General features: G+C 48.6%; 1 long non-coding RNA gene across 1 annotated transcript in view; it reads left to right on the forward strand.

Annotated features, from left to right (window-relative positions):
* Positions 1 to 11822, forward strand: part of LOC114636727 — a 13728-nt gene extending 1906 nt beyond the window's left edge. The window contains exon 2 of the long non-coding RNA XR_003713660.1: positions 11629 to 11822. This is a non-coding gene — a long non-coding RNA (uncharacterized LOC114636727). The remainder of the gene's footprint in view (positions 1 to 11628) is intronic.
* The last annotated feature ends 6645 nt before the right edge of the window (positions 11823 to 18467 follow it).

Genomic DNA, 18467 nt, shown 5'->3' on the forward strand with positions numbered 1-18467 from the left:
GCCTCTGCCTCTGCCTCTGCCTCTGCCTCTGCCTCTGCCTCTGCCTCCGCCCAGCGTGTGATGTCACTGGCCAGTGTTATACTGTTACTTATTTTTAACTTGTTTATTATTAGTGTAGAATGTATGCCACGTGTACACATGGAGGTCAGAGGACAACTTTGGGAACTCAGTTCTCTTCCTCCACCGTTATGTGGACTCTGGGGATTGAACTCGGGTGGCCAGGCTTACATGGCAAGCGCCTTTCTCTGCTGAGCATCTCATTATTGTCCTCCATTGCTACATCTTTAAATTACTACTCATTTCTTTCATGTTGCCAGTTCCGTGCAGCATGCTCTTTCCATCCCAAACACTATCTCCACACCCCCATATCCAGAAGTTCAATTTGGTTTTGTGTTGTTGTTTTTTTCTTTATTTCTTTCTACTTAGCATGATCAACCATTGCTCTAACTTCCAGAACCTGTGGACTGTAGTTAGCATAATTGCTTAATGTCTTGTGTCCTAATTCCATCTTCTGTGCTACTTGGGGGTCTATGTCAAGTGGTTGGTACATCCTCACGTAGGCAGTATTGTCCTGTGTCTTTGCAGGCCTAGTGGTTGCTGGCTGGCTGTGAGCCCTTGCGAATTTCACCTTGGTATGAGCTGATCATTTTAGTATTCTGATAATAGTCTTGAGCTTTGTTCTGGGATGCAGTGAAGTCACTTGAAAAGAGTGTTCTTCTGAGGCCTGCTTGGCTGCCCTCTCAGGCAGAACTCCTCTTCCCCTCCAGTACAGAAGCACTGCTCTTCTAAGAGCGTAGAGAGGGTTTATGCGCGGGCTGCTAGCGTGTAAAAGGTACCAGGTCTGTGTGAACTTTGGAGATGGTGTTTTTGGCTCCTTTGGGGTGGTCCTTCCTTGTACTTGGGTACTCCACTCACGCACCAGTTCTGCCCATGTTCAGGCCTGCGTGGAGCCCTGAGGGTCTTTGAAGCTCCCCCTCTCTCCAGTTCTCTTCTCTTCAGGTCTCTCTGCCCTGTGCTCTCCAGCTGCGTTGGCTGCTCAGGCTCCTGGTTCTGTCTCCTCAACTCAGAGGGAGCTGTGGGCCCCTCTCCTTGAGCGGAGTCTGGAAACTCTCCCCAGGTGGAGGCTGGCAATCCTAGGTCTCAGCTCAGTAGTTTCTCCTCTCTCAGGGACTGTTGCTTTGTGCTGCCTGGTGTTCAATGTCTGGAAACTTTTCAGTGGTTGTAGGACAGAGAGCAAATTGGCACCCTATTTTATATTCCCAGAAGCCCTGTAGCAACGTATTCACAATGAATTATCCCAATGATCCTGTATTTTAGGTAGGGTAGTCTTACTTTATGAGTAGAGAAAACTGCAATTTAGGGATAAAGTTGCATACAGTAGAATGGAGAGAATGTTCCAGCTAAGATGGGCGGTGGCGTCAACAATCGGGAATTATCTCTCAGATTCCCTACTTAATAGCTGCGTTATCGTGGCTCTTCTCGGTTTTCTCACCTGTAACAGCCGGGATGGTGTTATCAGAGATGAACCGAAATGGCTGGTGGAGGAGAGTACAGAGGTACCACGTAAGTGGTGTGTAGTAACTCCGTACTGCTGTTGCTGTGACAGCAGACTTGTTAAAAACCTGGGCTTGACTGAGGGCAGCCCACTTGACTCCAAGCTCCATCATTAACTCAGTGTGGCACTGTAGACATGCGTGTCAGTCAAGGTTGGATTAGAGAAGCAGAACCACTCGGAGACTCTAACCTGAGACTAAAGGAAAGAGAGTCTGGGAAATGTGGTTCCGTCAACCTTAGCTGACTCTAGAGACTTTCTAGGCTGACTTCGTTGAGTCCGTGTCCTCTTCTCCAGGGTGGAATAGTCATGTTCTCCCTGGATTCACTGGGTGGATGGTGGCCATGTGTAGTGCATTAAATACTGACACATAGTCTGGCCCAGATTAGGTTTTTACCATAGATGCTTCCAAAGATGAAAGTTGTCTGGGAGTGATCTGAACCCACAGCTGCTGTCCCCAAACTGTGCTCTTCTCAGTGTGCCATCTGCCTCCTGTGCTGGGCTGGAAGTGATAAAGGTCATCTTGACCCCAAGTCCCCAGTGCAGAGGTGGGTGAGCCAGGGGCACAAGTGTGCCAGGAAAGGGAAGGCAGCTGGGCCCTCGCTTTACAGAGAAAAGTGAGGGAGTGATCCGTGATTTGCTGCAGACAGGTTCTGTGCAGGGCCTCCTGTGGTGGCAGCTTACCTGGTTGGTAACCTCAGTCAGTCCTGATGAAAGAATGGGCTGGGCAGGATTGTTGTCTCCACAACTACATAAGGGACTCCAAGACCCAGAGAGATAAAGTCACTTGCACGAGTTCACAGAGTGACCAGATGACAGGTCCTAGGACAGGCTAAAGGGGCAGTAGATGTTGCAGCTTTGGGCAGGGGCTGGGGGAGGCATTGCTTTTGAAGGCAGACACTGCCCTGCGCTCAGAAGTCAGGGCAGAGTTAGGAGCCCCTCCCATATCTGCCCTTGCATACACACCTGCACACAGGCATCCAACAGAGGTGCCAGTGGCTGCACAGTGACGCTGTGGCTGTGGCAATGGCAATGGAGGCATTGGTGGTGGTGGTGAGAGTGTGGTGTTAGGTTACTGAGAATGATGGCAGTGATGGCTGCTGGTGGTGGTGACGGTGGAAAGAGTAGCAGTGAGTATGGCAATGGTTGTGGTGGCTGTGGTGGTGGTGGAGGTGGGGTGGTAGTGATGGTGTTAATGTTGGCAGTGTTGGCAGTGAGGGTAGTGGTGGTAGGAATAATGGTAGCAGTTAGGGTAATTAGTGGTGGTTGTGAGGGCGTTGGTAGTGGTAGTATCGGTGGTGATGATGATGAAATTAGTGGGTGGTGGTGAGGGTGGCAAGAAAGGTGGTGGTGATGGTAATGGTAGTGGTGGTGGTGGTGGTGATGGTGGTGGTGTTGAGGGTGATGGGGTAGTAGTGGTGGCGTTGGTGGTGGCAGCAGCAGTGGCAGCAGGGAACAGTCACACCTCGCTGTTTTGTAAACTGTTTCTCACAGCTTGTTTGTTCCGGGTTAGGGCTGGAGCGGCACCGTATGGAAGTGTGACTCATTGTTTAATGTGGCAGCTCATTAGCAGAGCTTGTTGCTGCCTCTGATTTCTCTGCTCTTGCTAATTGGAGAGCCCAGTGGGGCCCTGGCTTCCTAGGAAGAACCAGTCTAGATCCCCCCAGGACTCCAGCTGGCCCTTGCCCTCCAGACTCTCGCAGGAGGACATCCCATGCCAGTGGGCGCTGGTGTCTGCTAGAGAGAGTTCAAATCCTGCTTTGTCCAGACTGTAGCTTTGGACAAAGCACCCTTTGAGCCTCAGTTTCCTTATCTGCCTAACCGGGGCGGGTGAAGATCATCATTAGCACGTTAGTCTCCTAGTTTTTAGTATATGCTCCTTTAGTCTCCTGGTTTGTAGTATATGTTCATTAAGCAGCAGTGTTACTATTGGGCAGACATCTCAGAGAGTCCCTCCATCCTGAACTCCCAGGCCAGCCATCAAATCCCATGGGCGGCCCATGTGGCTAAAGAAAGGAGATTGTTTCCACTGAAGTAACCTGACAGCATCTCTGTTCCTGAATCCACTCGGAAATCCCAGGCCCTGCTTGTTACTACATCCTGGCTAGACAGCCCAGCTCATCTGCAGACAGGCCTGGCCTTCCACTCACACCCAGTCCCAGCTCTCTTCTCTGAGCCACACAGAACACCTGCTGCCACTGCCGTGTGACAGTTCTTTGCTATTTTAAGGTGGGTCATGTCTGGTTTCTTCAACTTTCCCTTATATGACATGGTTTCACCCAATACAGTCTCCTTCTGAGGTCTGCAACCCTAATCACACTCTCTGGACAGGCCACCCTGTGCTGGGATGGCTCCTGAGGTGTGTGGTCCTGTATTCCACCCAGTCACCTGCACTGTTCTGCAAAGCCTACACTGTTCAGTGGTGACATCAGGGGTGCTACACGTGCCCTTCACGTTAGTAGTCAGCTTAATGAAAGCAAAAGCGAACAGGCAACCACCACTCAAAAATATTTTATTCAGCCTAATTTATTTAAAAGAATCTCATATAGGCATTTGATCAGTATCAAAAATCCTTAACGAGATTCTAAAAGGATGAATAGAATTTTTAAAAATTTTACTCATGTAGCAACTCCAAATCTTGGGGCTGGAAAGATGGCTCGAGGTCAAATGCTCTGCGTGCAAGCCTGAGGACAGGAGTTCAAATCCCTAGAGCCCATATAAATGTCACGAGGGTGTGGTAGCTCACTTGCAACCCCAGCATTCTGGAGACAGAGACAGGACATCCTGGAGCAAGCCAGCCAGCTCCACCAGCTGAGTTAGTGAGCACTGGGTTCAAGTGAGAGACCCTGTCTCAGTATGTAAAGTGGAGAGCGATTGAGGAGGACTCAGTGTCAGTCTCTGGCCTTCATGGGCACACATACATGCAAATGCACAGACCGTATATGTATGCACATGCGTGTGAACACACATACATGTGTACCCCTGAATTGAAATGAGGCGATACATTCTTACAACACATGCCACTGTGAATCCGCCATTGCTCTCAGCACACATGACCACTCACTATAGTGGCCATGAGGATGGGTGCCCAGCTCCAGATGGTACCTCTGAAAGTGGAGTGGTCTGCCTGGGGGTTGTAGCTGACATAGCACCACCTAGGAGGGAAGAACAGTCATGGACTTGAGAGTTAGGGCCCTGGCTTCCATCATTAGCCTCATTAGTTCTAACACATTAGTTAGAATTTTTTGTTGTTGTTTCTGTGACCAAACACTTGATAAAAACAATTGATTTATTTGGGCTTATGGTTTCAAAGGGGTCAGCCCTTCCAGGCAAGGAAGGTATGGTAGAGCATCATGGTAGGGGACAGAGAGGGAGAGAGAGAGAGAGAGAGAGAGAGAGAGAGAGAGAGAGAGAGAGAGAATGAATATCCCACAAATTTACCCCCAGTGACTTATTTCCATCTGTGGGGTCCCAGCTAATCACCACCACCCAAAACAGCACCACCAGCTAGGGACCGAGCCCCTAATATGCAAGCCTTTTGGGAAGGACGTCTCTTATATAAATCACACACTACATGTGTGACAAATCCTTGCCTCCTTCTGTGTCCATTTCCTTGTCTGACAAGTGAGGGGACAGGAACGTCCTCTGTGCTGGGGACCCGTTGCTGTTGTGCGTGTTCTTGCAAGCCTCTGGGAAAAGCCATGCTGTGTTCTCTTGGCTTGTTTCAGACTTGACACTCACTCCAGGGATGTAGAGTCACACAGCTTTTTGGCCATCATGGACAGCAACATATAGTTCCAATACTACTCCTTCCCTTCCATGGCTTCTTCCATGAGAAGGGAGCCAGCACAGGCAGTAGAATGTTCCGAGGTGACTTTCCAGGTGGTCTACTAGATAGAAATGTCTCTGTCTGCCTGGGCATTTTGTCTGTCCCTCCAGAACTGGTCCACCAGAAGGCTAGCTGTAACACCAGGTCTCAGTTCCTCCCTGCACCTCATTGGGACACAGGCACAACACTGCCTGAGGCGCCCTGCCCTCATCCCTGTCCTCCCCACTTCCTCAAACCCAGATGTTGTTCACAGGCTTCCTTCTCATCCTAAGCAGGGCCACCTGTGTGACTGAACGGAACACAGCCTCGACAGAATCGGTTTCCACCAGAAACACAGGAAACAGTTCCACCTCCTCTGGCATGGTGGCCACCAACAGGGTAGATGTCTGTACCTTGCTCTATGCTCTGGGTATGTGATCATTGTGGCTGAATCTTCAGACGTCTCTTTTAGGACAAACTCGGCCTTGCTCGGCTGTACTGAGCCCTTGCCAGGCTGTTAGTATATCTTGAACACCAAATCCCCTGACACAGAGAGAACTTGGTTTGAGGCAGCCACTTCTCTTCAGGAACAACCAGTGAGCAGGGCCTGAGGAAAGCTTGATAACGCCACCTTGAGGTGCCCATCACCAAGGCCAGTGGTCTTGTAAAACAAGAGAGATATGCCATTGGCTAAGAAGCTAGAGTGTGTTTTATGAGAATAGTTGACCTGATTGGACCTTCTGGAAGATTCAGGATCACCATTGGGCACACATTTCCATGATACGGTGAGTAGAAAGCACTGATGTTTCCTCAGGATCCTGAGGAATTATAGATGGTTGTGAGCTGCCCTGTGGTTGCTGGGAATTAAACCTGGGTCCTCTTAACTCAGATCCGTCCAAGCAATTCCTTCCTCTTCAAGTGCTTGCACTGGTAAGACTATCAACCCCTTAGTGTTCCACAGACCTCGACCCGACCATCAACGTTCCGGGAGTGGCTGAGAGTCCATTTCTTTTGAATAGGATTTTTTGGAGCAGATAGCAGCACTCACAGTGCAGGACAGCAGCACCAGTCTGTCCTGGGTGTCCTGTCAAATGAGGTCATTCAGATCTCATACAACCCTGACCAAAGTCTCAATGGTATTCCCTTTTCACGGATGAGAAAACTGAGGCTCACAGATGTTTGCTAACTACCAGAGGCTTATGAAGGTCTTCCCCTGCCCTCCTCCCCATAGTCTTTTGAGGGCATACAAAGGCCCTTGTTGACAGAGACTGGTTTCTGGCACATGCCCCTTCTTCTCTCTTCTTTTTCCATCTTGCTCCACAATCACTTTCAGGGATGAGCTGCCCCTACAGCTTCACCATTCTGCACCAAAAACTGATAATCCACATTTCTTGTCTACACCCCTTCCTGGAACTCAGTACTGCATGCCCAGCTGGATGCCCCCTTGGTTATCACACACACACACACACACACACACACACACACACCAGCCCTAGGACAAACCTAGCATCTTCCCTTAGTGTTTCTGCCAATTCTGGAACTGAAGTCTTCCCAAAATACCCCTCCCTGCCACCCCATGGCTAATCAGTGAAGCCTCTACACCCAGTCATCCATGGCCCTCACTTGGTCCCTAAGCAACCCTAGAGCTTGGTATAACCTTGCTATCACCCCCAGTTCACAGATGCAGATACACTGGAGGTTCCTGGTGCAGTTTTCAACTGGCCTGGGGCTAGCTTTGTCTATGCCTGTTGGTTTCTCTATTGTCTAAAGTCATAAATTAGATCTGCTGTGATCAAGCTGAGCCTGGGTACACAGCTAGCTCTTCCTACCAGGGACAACTGTAGATGTCCAGCTGGCTCTGAGACTCCATTTGGCAAACGTATCCCCCAGGCTGGTTCCTCCTTGGTTCTGTGGAAGCCTGACCATGATATGGGCAGCCCTGGGCCTGCCTCCCTCCCTTTACTGTACTTATTCAAGTAACAGCCTAGGGATAACCAAGGGCAGAGCTGGAGGTATGGAAACAGGTGGTAGTGAGCCAGTGGGAATGTTCCCATCTGCCAGGTGTGCGGCCTGTCACCTCAGAGCTGTTCTGTCACAGTGGTTGCTGTAAAGCCAGATCTGGACCCCATGTGAAGTGAGTATTCTAAGTGCCACCTTACAGAAAAACAAACAAACAAACAAACAAACAACAAAACAATAACAGAAACAAAACAAAAAAAACCCTGGGGTTCTGAGAGACAAAGCAACTTGCCCAAGGCTATAGCTCAAGCCAAGTTAAAATCAGGGCTGGTGGGCTCATCGGTTGATGTGTTACTTTCAAGTCAAATGTCAAGACAGCTTGTTTAGGGCAATTAAACACTTTTTAAAATAGCTAGTCAAGGGCTAGAAAGATGGATCAGCTAGTAAAGTGTTTGCTGCACAAGGATAGAGACCTGAGTTCAGATCTCCAGCACCATATAAAACGCAAATGTGTACCTGGGACCCAAGTGCTTGGGACATGGAGACAGGGAGGATCCCTGGGGCTTGATAGACAGCTAGTCTAGCCAATCAATGAGCTCTAAATTCAGTGAAAGACTTAGGTTTTTTTTTAATGAAAATAAACTGAATAAATGACTGAGGAGGATGCTTGCCAACTTCCGGCCTCCACCTTCCATATGCATGTGCACGCACGTGCGCGTGCACGCGCACACACACACACACACACACACACACACCACACACACCACATACACGCATATGCATACACGCATATACAAAATAACTCGTAAAATGTAGACATCAATAAACAATAAAAGACTTGGAAAATGCCAAGCACAACCGTCAGTCAAAGATTCAGAGTCTGCAGACACCTGGCGAGACGTGCCCACAGGTCCCCTCTCCGCTACAGCCTCACAAGGGGATTTCCCCAGATCCCAGACTTGGAGAAGAAGCTGCTGCCAAGAGCAGCATCGTGCTCAGTCCTACAGGTGGCAGGTGATGCCTGAGGATGGAAAGCCAAGGCTCTGAGACTCCAAGCCCGTGCTTAGTCCTCTGCAGGACTGAACAGAAAGAACAACAACGAGGCAGATGAGATTGTGGATCAGGAGAGGCTGCAGCTCTGACTGTAGCACCCAGAGTCAGGAGCCAGGCCTTGAAATAGAACTTTATGGAATGCACTGTCCCCAGGATACCCTTTATTATCATAGCTACTATAAAATAGTTACCATCTTAATAATCATTTCACTGTTAATACGTTGTTAGTAATAGCAAGAATGCCAGATAACTTGCCCAAGATCACACGACTGATAAGTATGTGGACTGAAGAAGAAACAGGAAATCACAATACCCATTCAAGTATCTGAGAGGGTGTTTAGATTGCTTTTCTGTTTCTGGATGAAACATCTCACACCAAAAAAAGTTAGAGGATGAAAAGTTTTCTTTAACTTACACTGGCATGTCACAGTCTATCACTGAGGGAGTTCAGAGCAAGAACTCAACCAGAATCTTAAATCAGAAACTATGGAGAAATGCTGCCTAATGGCTTGTTTCTGCTTATACTTAGCTAGTTTTCTTATGCAGCCCAGAATCACCGGCCCAGGGAATGGTGCTGCCCATAGTGGACTTGACACTCCAACATCAATGAACAATCAAGACAATCTCCTACAGACACACCTACTAATTTGATATGGGCAATCTCTCACCTGAGACTCACTTCTCAATAACTTTGGGTTGTGTCAAGTTGACAAAGTAATTGGACATGGACTTCTAAGATCAGGGCCTGAGTGGTGGTCACAGGGCACAGATGAATGGAGGTGGCCCTGGCTGCTGTGATGTTTGAAGCTTAATATGTTCTCAAAGACTGAGAATAGGTACACATATTCTTTTAATGAAAGTGCTGGTGGGTACTGAGGCCTATACAACTACAGTAACATATTTGAAGTTGCTCAGGCAGAAAGGGGTAACATTGTACTCACCTCAAGTCTGCCTGTCTGCCTGAGGCCTTTGTCTTCTGCACCATTCCACACTGTGGTTGCTAAAGACACATGATCCTTCTGAGTCTCTTCTATAAGCCGTAGCTTGAGTCCATTGCGAGACACCCCCATTTCCCTGATCCCACAGGCTAATAGATGGGTGTGAGAAAGGAGAATTACAGCAGAGAATCTGAAAACAACAAAAATGTGCCCAAGGAACAAAGGGGGAGCAGCTGGTGCACTGTAGTGCTTCATTTTGTGTGAACTTGACTAGGCCCAGGGGTGCACAGGTTAAATGTTATTTCTGGGTGTCTGGAACGTGTTTCCAGAGGGAATCAGACTTTGGATTAGTGAAGTTGAAGGAGGTTGGACTCTGTATTGTGTATGGGCACTATCCGAGCTAAACCTGCCTGCCTGCTGGAAATGGCATGTTGACCGTCTTCCTGTCCTTGGACTAGGATTTTCATACCTGTCTCTCCTGGTTCTTCAATCTCCAGGATTTTATTAGAACTACACTACTGACACCCTACATCTATCTCCAGCTTGAAAAGGAAAGATTGTGGGGTTTCTCAGTCTCAATAATTGCACAGGCCAGTTGTTCACTATGAGCTGTCCGTCTGTCTGTCTACTTATCTGTCTGTCTACCTATCTATCCATCTAAATTTATCTTCTATCTGCCTAGTTTCTAACTTGAAAAGGAAGCGTGCAGGACTGCTTAGCTCGCATAATTACAAGCCAGTTGCTATGCGTTATCTTTCATCTATCTTTCTATCTAACTATCCATCCATCTATATCTATCTCCCATTATAACCTTATATCTTCAATCTCTATCTATTTATATGCCTTCTGTCTACATATATTTATCTTTTATTTATATCTATCTTGGGGACTTTAACCAGAAATAATCCCAGAGGTTGGACCTAGGGCATCGCACATGAATACAGCCTCAGGCTTTCGGTCCCTATCGTCTTACTATATCTCCCTATGTTTCATCTGTCTGCACTAATCCTCTGTTGTCTGCCTCTTATCGTCTTCTCTCTATCTACCTGTCTTTTGTCTGTCTCCATCTTTCATCCTTTGTCTATCTCTTATTGGTTCCATTTTGCTGATGAACTCTGATGAATGCAGTGTCCAAAGGGATCAGTCCCAGAGAAGCTTCTCGGAGGAGGTGACAGCTACACTGACTTCCAAGGTGAGAAGCCCTTATCAGCATGAGGGAGATGCCTTGCCAGTGTCTTTATTCCATGTGTGACTTGCTTCCTGCATCTGGGCTTCTTTCCCTCATTCATCATTCTTGCTACATTTACTTCCTAAAAAGGATTTGGGGTAGACTCTAATTTTTAGAAAATGACATATACAATAACAATAGGCCCATTCAGTGGGGGAAGGAGGAAGGGCTTTCTAACAAAATGAGAAGAGGGAATGAGCCATAAGCTTAAACTGAGGGTAGTTACTGCAGTCAAAAACAAGATTTAGCTCTGTGCTTCCCGGCAGGCAGCAAGGTAACATTTGTACCCACTGTACTGTGGTGACAAAGAACCTAGACCACCAGTATGCCCCATGATCACCCATCATTCTCTGGTGACCTTTTTCATGTGTTTTTGGCATTCTTTGTTTGTTTGTTTGTTTGTTTTTTGTTTTGTTTTGTTTTTCGAGACAGGGTTTCTCTGTGTAGCCCTGGCTGTCCTGGAACTCACTCTGTAGACCTGGCTGGCCTCAAACTGAGAAATCTACCTGCCTCTGCCTCCCAAGTGCTGGGATTAAAGGCATGTACCACCACCACCCAGCATTTTTGGCATTCTTGTATATTTGTTTAATGCTGTCATTTGGATCTTGAGCCCCACATGATGCTGGGTTGGTCCCCAGCCTGCAGTACTATGGACATGTATGTGTGTAGAAACTTTAAGAGGCTAGGTCATTTGGGGGTCATGTTTTTTTTTAACATGCATGTAGTATGTGTTCATGTGCACCAAAGTTACACATGTGCAGGGCATGCATATGCATGTGTGTGTGTTTAGGTCATAGGATAACTTTGGGTATCACCTTCAGGAATGGTGTCCTCTTCCTTTGAGATAGGGTCTTTCGTTGGCCAGTGACCTGAGGGATCCTTTCTTCTATCTCTACCTCAGTACTGGAATGATAAGTGCATGCCACCATGCTGGACATTTTTATGTGGCTGCTGGAAGTCAAACTCTATAAGGTCTTTGTACTTTTAAGATCAAACTCGAGGCTTTGTGCATTACTGAGGAGCCATCCCTAGTCCCTGGTTCTTAGAGGCGGGTAGAACTGTGGTCTCTAGTTCCTTTCTCTGCTTCCAGCTGTGCTAAGAAGCCTTCTCTGATGCATCATTCCTGCCATGATGTGATGCTTTGCCGTGCACCCAGTGACCATGGATGGATGGAAACCTGTGAAACCAAGAGCCAAGATACCTTTCTTCTTCATATGTTGATTAGCTCAGATGTATTGTCATAATAATGGAAAGCTAGCACAGCCAGTTGGTGTGCAGAATTGACCTTGTATTGCATCTTATTCATATGATAATGTTAGAAGAAAAGCCAAGAGTTTTGGGGTACCTACTCTGTGCCACTCCTTGACAACTGCCCCTTTCTGTGACATACTTGGAGGATGAACAGGTGCTGAGGAGTGCAGCCAAACACAGTCCAGTTATCCCAGAGTCCCATGGCCACTGGCACCAGCACAGCGCACTCACCAGGGGACAGAGCTAAGGGGAAATGTCCCAGAACAAAGAACCAGGCTGGAGGATCAACTTGCCAAGATGGCATTTCAGAGCCAGGTAAACACCTTCAGATGTACATGAAGAAGGCACTGTCAATCCTGGCTCCTTGCTAAGGAAGGTGACATGCCGGTGACATTTAATTGGAGCCAAGATTATACCCAAGGATCAATGGACTAAATTCCTGTGTTGTCTCCATATTATGGGACAGAGGGTGGGGGTAGAAACCATGGCTGGGGACAAGCAAGCAGAAGGGAGCCAAGCTTAGGGTAGGTGCGTATGGGGTGAGGTCCATTTGTTAGGTGAGGTACCTTTGAATGGTAGTTGAGAGAAAACTCTGATGCACATGTGGCCCAGGGCCCTGATGGAGTATTCATTTTGGATGGGCAGATGTAAACGACACTCAGTCCAAGAGGCGCAGTAGTATACAAGAGTCCGCCAGGCAGGTGGGGATGGGCTCAGGTCTTAGGATACCAGGCAGGGTCAAGCCCACTGGAGAGCCACCACACGACACTTGGATTGGCCAGAGGCTTGAAAGAGGGGGATGGCAGCATTGGTGTGGGCCATGTTCATGGCTTGACCTCAGTAGGTCTAACCCAAGTATTACATTGCAACGACTAAAAAGTGAGATTAAACAAGTGCGTGGTTTCAGATAACACTCAGGGTAGAAACTGGCAAGCCCTGTCTCAGAACAGGCATTGTCTGGGCAGGCTAAGCCACCCATGCTTGGCATCATCCACCTGCATAGGCAGTGGCCAGGTTAAAAAAAAAATCAGCTGCAGTGGGAGGGAGAAGCATAAACTTTACAGTGGGAATACCCTGACTTAGAACCTGGTTCTGTGACCCGAAGAACATTATTCTGTCTCTGAGCTTCTGCAGTCCCTTTTAAAATACTGTCAGGCTCTCACATTCAGTTAAGAAACAAGTGAGAAGTGCGCCTAAATTTGGTAAATGTTAGTATCGATGTCATTGTCAATGAGGGTTAATGTAGCAAGATATAAAAATAATGTATAAGAGTTCTGGTAGCCGGGTAGTGGTGGTGCACGCCTTTAATCCCAGCACTTGGGAGGCAGAGACAGGTGGATTTCTGAGTTCAAGGCCAACCTAGTCTACAGAGTGAGTTCCAGGACAGCCAGGGCTATACAGAGAAACCCTGTCTCAAACAAACAAACAAACAAACAAACAGTTCTGGTAACTAGTCTAAACTCTAGGCATTGCTATGTTCTGTGCCTTGTGAGGTCTTCATCCCCCTGAGTTAACCATGGCCCATATCACCGTGTGCTGAGGATTTCAATGTAGGAGTTGGGCAGGGACTGAGATGTTCAGTTCCTCAGATGATGCCCCATTTCCCACGGACTGTGATAGTGGTCACGAGTGCAGATCATGACTTTCAGGACCCACAGTTCATGCCTGCACAGAGGGGGCCTCCTCCTCCCTACTCCTCTTGGCCACTTCCTTTAAGCCACTTGATCTAACTACCAAATTCACCAGAAGCCTTGGCTTGGGTTCTATGATGCCTCTTACCATAGGGTCCTGAGGCCCACAGTTAGCCCAGGAGGTAGGAAGGCTTTTCATGTGCCTTTGGGAACACAAGGCAAGACCAAGAAGCTATTAGCCAAAGAAATCACAGTTTCACAAAATGCACACAGCTATGTTTGGGCTACTTTAATTCCACCCAATTTGGGGCTAGTTGTTTGAATCTCTACCTTGAAAACAAGAAACTGAAGCGAGTGGCCAGTCTCGGGTCACATAGGAGATTCCTGCTAAGGCTGATGCTGGCTGTCTCTTTCCACAGCTACCTAGCATCTAGTGATGAGGCAACAGCCAGCTTGGCTACAGGAGGCTGCTTTGAGACAGAGGCTCATTGGCTTAGGAAAATCTGCTAGGTTCATGGTTCAGAGGGCCTAGGGACCTGGCCAAAGAGGCACAGAAAAAAGAAGCAGCCTTCTAGGACTCTCATACTGTTTAATGCTTCCTCCTTGATGGTTACGACTGGCTCTTGAGAGTCCAAACAACATCATATTTGCAAAGTGACCTCAGAGCTTTGCACCCACCTACCTTTGAGATGGCTAGCTTACCTGCCTCCACCACACACACACACACACACACACACACACACACACACACATCATACGCACACACGTTAGAGACGAATGACTCAGCCAAGAACATTTGGCTCCAAAGTACTGTTGAATCAGAGAGACAATAATAGACTTTGGGTCAGAGGAGAGGTCACAAGGAAGGGCAATAAGGCTGCAGGACACATCAGTCCATATTTTATCAGCCCTACACCCTGTCTCCCTTGTCACCACTGTGGGAGGCTGTTGAGATACGCACTTCAGATGCTCAGTCAGGCAACTTAGTGAGGCAGGCCAAATTGGAATGTAGACCTTCCTGCCTGCACATCCCACACAGTTTCTGTGACCCTTTGCTTCTGGGTTCACTTGCACCCCTTAAAATGTAAGTCCTTCCTGAAGCCTTACCATGTGGTACTCATTTGGGAATAAAATATGAACTAATATAATTAACTAAGAAGAAGACATAGTAGAACAGCAGGAGCCCCACAACCTTTTAGGAAGATGAGACATAGAGACAGACAACAGGAGATGACCTTGAGAATACAGGCCGGGGAAAACACCATGTTAGTGAACAGGGGGAAAGAGACCAGAGTGTTGCATCCTCAAGAGAAGGTCACAGTGATAAGCACTGCCATTGCCACCAGAGCCTTCAGAAACTGCATATCCCTGCCACCATCTTAACCTTGGGACCTCCGGCTTCCATTTCTGTGAGACAACAGATCCCTGTTGTTTGAGGCCATTCAGTGTGCGGTCGCCCTAGCAAACGAGTGTGCCTCCTCACACGGTGCAGAAGGAGGAGTGACTCCCAGGGCTGGGCTTTAGGGTGAACACATAGCAAAGGAGAAAGGTGAGGGGTAGGAACATGTGTCTGGCGTTTAACCCATGGCGGGCTCTAGGTTTGGCTTTTATTTTATTTTTGAGGTTGTGATTCATATAGTCCAGGCTGGCCTCAAATCCTCCATGTAGTTGGAATGGTCTTGAACTTCTGATCCTCCTGCTTCTACCCCTCTAGTGCTGAGATTACAAATGTGCCCCACCATGTGTTGTCTATGACATGCTATAGACGAAGCCTAGGGCTTTGTGCCTCCTGGTCAAGCAGTTTACCAACTATGCTCCATCTCTACATTCTGGCTGGGTGTCTTGATCATACCCCAGTTAAGGACAGTCATTCTTATTGCACAATAAGGAAACAGAGGCTCATTTCCCATACAAGAAGCATACCTTATGCACCACAAGAAACCGACCCAAGGCTTGGGAGGTGGCTGAGTGACTAAAAGTGTGAGGATCTGTGTTTGAATCCTCAGAACCCATGTGAGATGTGTCTGCAACCCCAATGCTCCTAGGCTAGTTGGGAAGAAGAGATGGGAGAATCCCTGGGAGCTCACAAGCCAGCAGGTCTGGCATACTCATCCTTGAGCAAGCAAAAAAAGACTATCCCTCTAGATGGAAGGCAAGTACTGACACCAGAAATTGTCTTCAGATCTTCATACACATGCATGCATAGCCTTCACATGCCCGCTCACACACACTCACACACACACACACACACACACACAGAGAGAGAGAGAGAGAGAGAGAGAGAGAGAGAGAGAGCAATCCCTGACTACGGTTTGAGTCTCAGGCAGGAGTCTCACTTTCCTTCTCTGAACCTCTTCCCTCATTCAGACAGTAGAAATAAACATACCTGCCTCTCGGATACTTGTAAGAACAGTGTGAGCTCATGCTTCCATTTGCCCCGAACTTCTTCTCATTGTCAGCCTCTCCTCGAGGCCCTGAGGACAGAGCTGTGAACAGGATGGGCCAAGTTCTTGTCCACAAGGAGTTAGATTCTCAGTCAGGAGTTCCGCAGAGGCTGGCACTCAGTGAGTACTGAGTGGAACTGAGGGCATAAGAAGGCAGGATGGAAAGGGATCGCGTGTTCCGGTAAGAAGGACTCACTCTGGCATTGATTCTCTATCCCTGTTGGTGGGTGGACAGTTCTCTGGCCAGAAGAGAACATCAGGTTCTTTGGGCCTGGTCCCATGTTCTCGGGAACTCTCCGTGGCTACTTGGGCTGCTTTCCTGACGAAGGGAACCCTGTGCCCCTGCAATGGTTTGTGGAAGCAATTGAAGTGGCCTTAGATCTTCTAAAGGGGCCCCCCATGCTAGTGGGTCCCTTCAGCCTTGCCTCTTCAGCTCAGCCCCACCCACTTCCGGGCACTGTCCCAGCCTGGGCCAGGCATGAGCCTACCCTGGAGGTTCTCCCAGCTGTCCTGATGTCCCCTCTGCCTTCTATAGACACGCCCCCTTCCAACCTGGAGGCCTACTCTAGACACCAGTCCCTCCCCTTCTTCCAGAGGTGTCCCCAGACATCACCCCTGTGCTATTCTTTTCCCCTGCCACTGTGGCATCAAATATCAAACAGGCTCTGCTGGACATCAGGAAGGTGGTTTTTTTTTTTCATTTGTTTGTTTTATGTGATAACCATGGCTTAGGGGAGGGTTCTCTTGAGAATCCTAGGAGGGCCAGATGGGTTTTGCCATGGTCTAGCTCAATCCAAGTAAAACCCATTCGTCTTTGAACCCATGGAGGGGAGGTGGACTCACTGCTTTGACAGGGTGAGAAAGATGAAGATCAGGATTTCCTGGCAGGGTGGGTGCAGGTAGCAGCAGCCAATCCCGAATTCTGACTGCCTTCCAGGTGGGCTCTGAAAGAGGAGTCCTGGAGTACAGAGCAGCTACACACAACAGAACTCAGAGAAGCCACCTTCTTGTCCTTACTTGCCCCTGAGTGAGGCTGGGAAGCTGGCACAGAGCAGTGGGACACCAGCTCTGGAGGGCCTTGACAGCTCAGCAGTGGCGGCAGGGGCTATTCTGAGAGCTGGGAGGGGCTGAGACAGGAGGGGAAGCAGTTCATGAGGGCCAGGATGGGGGTGATCACTGAGGTGGATGCATTGGGAAAGTGTGTGATATATGCTTAGTGTGGGGAGAGGTGGACCGGCTGAACCACTGAGGAGTTTGCTGGCCCTGATCGTACAAGCATTAAAGAGTTGTATGGGCAAGCCCACAGTGCAAGTGATCAAGTGTGTGTGCATCAATGTGCACGTGTACGTCCTTGCTGAGGAAGGTGTGAAAGCAAGTGTGCCTGTGTGGTGGAGGAGGCGGAGAAAGGTAAACAGATAGGAGCTTGTCAGGGAGCTGAATGGATGTGGGAGTGGGTCGCAGTGAGAGGACACTGAGCTGAAGAACTTGCGTGGGGGAGGGGAGGGAGGAGCCGGTGGTTAAGACAACCATGGGAAGATAAGGATTATGTAACCAGACTTTGAGTATAGGGCATTGGGTAAGCGTGCACACAAGGGAGCCAGTGAGTGTGAGTGGAGGTGTGTGCTCATCATATGAGCCATGGAGACTTTGTGAGCTAGGAAAAATACACACGCACAATAGGAATCATCTCTGGACTGATTCTGAGCCTGATACTATTATTGAGTTTTATTTCATACTTCAAGTGTCCTGTGAATGCAGCGCCATGGTGATACCTGCCAACAGGGTAGAAAACCGGGGCGTCCAGCAGCGAAATGACTTGCCGTACTCCTGTGAATCGTGGTCAGACTGCTTCCTGATGAGTGTGTAAGCAGGGGTCAGCCTGTGAGTGAACAAGAAAGTCAGTCTGCCCTAGTGAGTGTGTTAGGGAGCTGACCTCGCCAGACATAAGCCCCAGAGGAGAGGCCAGGCAGCAGCTGTGGCCACTAGGCAGGCAGGGGCAGAGCAGATCCTGAGTCAGCCTCTGGGCATTTCTGCCAACCTGGCTTCCCAGCCCTGCAGTGACAGCTTGTGCCAGAACCCCCAGCTAAGTTTCATCCAGCCATGGTATGGTCCCCAGCAAGCTCTCATGTCACACTAAGAGCCAGGCCTGACCTCAAGGATGGCAGGAAGCTAGCCTCCAGGGAACTCAAGAAGCAGAGTCAATGTTGACTCCCCAGGCAAGAAGGGCATCTGTGAACTATGGGAAGGGACCAGTGATTTCAGCCCAGGATGGTTCTAAACAGAACCACCTGGAGCATGTGTATGTAAGGGGTAGCACATAGTTCCAATACCCACCCTTGCCTTTGGGATGTGACTCAGGCTGATGTCAATCATCTGCAAGATGGGCTTGCTCCAACCCCTACCCCCTGGGAGGGCTCCAGCCTGTCAATCAAAGCCCTACCTACCTTCACTTACTTTCATCCTCTCCCTGGGCTTCAATCTGAGGAAAGGAAGTTTTTAGAGAGGAGGCTGTTCCCTTGGTGAGAACACAGCTCTTCTGCGGCCCAGAGAATTCCACCTCTCTAGTCCCTTCAGGAACCAGGTACTGGCCAGGAGGGGGTTAA

The sequence above is a fragment of the Grammomys surdaster genome, unplaced genomic scaffold (assembly GCF_004785775.1).
Source record: "Grammomys surdaster isolate TR1022 unplaced genomic scaffold, NIH_TR_1.0 100, whole genome shotgun sequence".
Classification (NCBI taxonomy): Eukaryota; Metazoa; Chordata; class Mammalia; order Rodentia; family Muridae; genus Grammomys; species Grammomys surdaster.